Consider the following 4,181-nt stretch of genomic DNA (forward strand, 5'->3'; position numbering starts at 1 on the left):
CTGACTTCTCTGATAGTTAATTGGAGATATGGCTTACAGACTTGCCTGCCTGAGCTGACTCCAAACCTCAATCCCCAGAACGCAGCCGCTTGAGTAGCTAGGATTACAGGCATGAATCATCAGTATCCATGAGTCCATTCTTTATATGACTGCTTTGGCTTGTGTCTCCCTCCCCTGTCCCCCACCCCAACAGTCCTGGGGCATGGATTTAGGGTCTGGGCACTGTCCCTGAGCTTCTTTTGCTCAAGGTTAGTGCTCTACCATTTGAACCCCAGTGCCACATCTGGCTTTTTCTGTGTATATTATACTGAGGAATCAAACTCAGGGTTTCATGCATGCTAGGCAAGCACTTTACCACTAAGCCACACCCCAGCCACTGCCCCCTCCTTGCAGTGCTGGATGGAAACCAACCCAGAGCCTTCCCTATGAGTGAACTGTATTCCCAAACCACTAGCACAGTCTCACTTTTCCAAGACCATTATTTCCTTCCCTCCAACTCTCACTCCTCCTTTCCTTCTTTCTTTCTCTGCCTCTCCCTTTCCCCTTCCCTGTCTCTCTCTTCCTCTTCTTCCCAATCTCTTGCTATTGTAGCCCAGAATGGAAGATCCTCCTGTCTCAGGCTCTTAAGTACTAAGATCATAGATGTGTGCCACAATATCTAGAAGATTATAGAAATATAGTGAGAATATTCCTTTAAATAACTTCCAGAGTGGAAGTGCGTGCCTATGATTCTAGCTCCTAGAAAAGCTAATATCAGGAGTTTTAGACTATTCAGGCAAAAAGTTCTCCAAATCTTACCTCAACCAACAAAAATCTGGGTGTGATGGAACAATGCCTACCATCCCAGCGACTTGGGAGGTGTAATATATGGACTGAGGTCTAGGAGGGCCTGGGCCAAAAGGAAGAATTTCATTCCAAGAACAATGAAAACAAAAAGGGCTCGAGGCATGATTCAAACTTGTAGAGTACTTGCCTAGCTAATACAATGCCCTAAGTTCCAACCTTAGTGCCATCAAAATAAAATAAAATAAAATGGCTATATTTCACATGCCACAGTCTTTTACAACAGCTATGAAATTTTAGATGAGATAAAGAGATTTTCTCAAGGTCATTGGCAGAAAAAGCAGCTGACTAGATCCTTCTCAGATATGATAATGCAAGCTTCCTGCTCTCATTTTGTTATTGTTTTTGTTTTTTTTGTTTTGTTTTGGTTTTTTTTTTCCAGTCCTGGGCTTGAGCTCAGGGCCTGAGCACTGTCCTTGGACTTTCTCAAGGCTAGAGCTCTACCACTTGAGCCTCAGCACCACTTCTGGCTTTTTTCTATGTATGTGATACCAAGGAATTGAACCCGGGACTTCGTGCATGCTAGGCAAGCACTTTAACCACTAGGCCAAACTCTTGGCCCCTCATTTTGTTATTGTTGCTTGAGATGAGGTCTTGCTATGCTGGACTCATTACATAACCCAGGAGCTGGTCTGCCCTCAGCCCTCCTGCCTCAGCTGAGATTCCAGGCATGTACCGCTACATCTGACTGCCCTTGTTTTTCTATGTGAGAATGTAATCAACCTCAGTTCCTGTAACTGTTTGATAGTACTAGGTAGGAAGCTTCAGTCAGCTAACCCAAAAAAGTGGCTCATGCCTATAATCCTAGTTACTCAAGAAGTTCAAAGCCGGTCCAGGAAGGAAAGTCTGAGAAAGTTTTATCTCCAATTAATCAGCAAAATGCCAGAAGTGGATTAAGTGGTAGAGTGCCAGCCTTGAGTGGAAAAAGCCAAGGGAAAGCAAGGCTGAGTTCAAATCCCGGTACTGGTACACAAAACAGTGCTAGCTGTCAGGCCCTCCCCATTCACAAGCAAGATTTTCTCTTGGTCTCTGTGAGGAATGAATCTACATGGCTATGTAACAAGAACAAAAGGAGCTAAGGGCTAGCATGGTTCAAGCAGTAGAACACCTGCCTAACAAGTATAAGACCTTGAGTTCAAACTCCCAGTACTGTTAAAAAGAATTGAAAGAGCTGGGATTAAGCTCAATGGCATATACTTGTTATGCCAGGTACAGCAGGACGCATAAATAGGAGGATGGAAGTCCATACCAGCCTCAGCAAAAAACAACAGTCTATCCCCCCAAAAAATTTAAAAAAAAAGAAATATGAGGCTGGGAGTTTGGCCTAGTGGTAGAGTGCTTGCCTAGCATGCACGAAGACCCGGATTCGATTCCTCGGTACCACACACATAGAAAAAAGCCAGAAGTGGTGCTGAGGCTCAAGTGGTAGAGCTCTAGCCTTGAGAAAGTCCAAGGACAGTGCTCAGGCCCTGAGCTCAAGCCCAGGACTGGAAAAAAAAAAAAAAAAAGAAAGAAAAGAAAAAAATTGTGAGATATTTCTGCCTTCTGGCTTTTGAGAATAATTCTCTTAGGAACATTAATGTACCAACGTATATTTTAGTTTCTACACACATACACTCACACACACAGCTCATTTTCCCAAGCACAAATGATAGCTATTAGGGAAAGTTGAGGAATAAAGTCTTTCTCAGGACATCCAATAGTATGAGATAAATGCAGGGAGGAGCTCATCGCACCTTCTAGAACTGACCCTCAAATATAATGGGCAGTGCAAGGTTTGTGGGACCCCCATCTACTACTCCCAGAACAATCATCCAGTGTCACCCAGCAATCTAGTGACACAGCCTGCCAGACACGACTGCTGCCACATTCCCTGAGCACTATCAGAGACAGTGCATGTGCTTACTTAGTCTCTTTGTGTTTTGTTTTGTTTTGCTTGGCTTTTTCATGGGCACCGATTCCAGCATTGAGCTTGTTAGAGAGGCATCCCTTTGCATGCCAGCTCTTGTGACTTCTCTGCTTTACTTGCAGTTTTAATCGGATATAATTTTTCCTTCAGAAATCCTGCCCAGGAATTGAGGCTCCAGTGGAATTTGAAGTCACTCTAAGGGTCAAAGAAGAATAGAGTAGATTAGTCCTGACCTCAGCTGAGCCAAGGTTTCCAGGGTAGGGCAAAGGTCTCCCCAGGCCAGACTCCACCCTCAGCCAGCCCTTCCTTGTGGCCCAGCTCTTCCAGTGTAGGAGTTTGGAGGCTACCCTGCCAGGATCTTTCTCCCTTTCCTCCTCCTCCTCTCAGCCTCTGGAGGAGGAGTCAAGGCTAACCCTGATAGTGTGGGATTACTCCAGTACTCTGGGTTTATCTTTGCAATCCAGTACCATCTTTGCCATCTTTCCCAGGCAGGGTCTTAGGGGGGCAGTGGGTTCCAGCAGCTTTGTAAGCTCAGTGCACTCACACTCAAGCTTCAGGGGACCAGATGGGGGAGGGAGGGAACAGGGTAGGGAAATTGGGGGAGGGAGGAAGAGAGTGAGAAAGAGAGAGCTCAGTGAGCTGAGTCAGGTACAGGTGTAGGTGTGTTTTCTTCCTGCCTGAGGCAGTCAGGAAATTGCACGGAGGGGGAGGCCCAAGCTAAAATGGACACAGATCCAAATCTCTGACTTTCCTTGACTGTGGAAACCCCACTAGAGGATCCAGGCAGAGACACTCGAGGAGGGATAGGAGGAAGCCAGCGTGTTTGGAGTGGCCAATTACAGTTTGCTTAGCTGGAACTTGTCTGAGCACAGAGTGGCTCAGACACCATACTCTTTGTCCTAGCTTTGTCTGGCAGGCTTTGGGGGTACTGGGCTGCGCTTCTGCTCCTTTGGCCTCTGGTTCACACCGTGTGTGTGTGTGTGTGTGTGTGTGTGTGTGTGTGTGTGTGTGTGTGTGTCCACGTGATCCACTCCCTAAATGGGGCAGGGCGGGGGGGGGGGCACACCAGCTTTAGCCTGGCCATTTGCACTGACACATTGGTGGCTTTTCTTTTATGAAGTTAACACATTTGTGGCTCTCTCTCCACTGCCCCCACCCCGCGCCAGCCCCCCAGATTCAGCCCTCCTGAATGGTTGGGGCTGCAAGCCCTAGCTTTCGGATCCAGAGGGAAAATCGGGGTGTGCGGGGAGGGGCGGTGGAGAGGCGCCCCCCGCGAGGGGGCCCCGGGAGCAGATTCGCCACCTCTCGGCCACTCCTGGCCCCGCCCCGTCCCGCAGGGTCCCCGATCCTCCGCACCCCATAGGCAGAGGCGACCCTCCCCGCCTCCTCGGCCGCTCCGCCGTCGCCCCGCCTCAATTCGCTTTAAAAG

Source organism: Megascapheus bottae, chromosome 17, assembly GCF_031878675.1.
Source record: "Megascapheus bottae isolate mThoBot1 chromosome 17, mThoBot2.hap1, whole genome shotgun sequence".
NCBI classification, from domain to species: domain Eukaryota; kingdom Metazoa; phylum Chordata; class Mammalia; order Rodentia; family Geomyidae; genus Megascapheus; species Megascapheus bottae.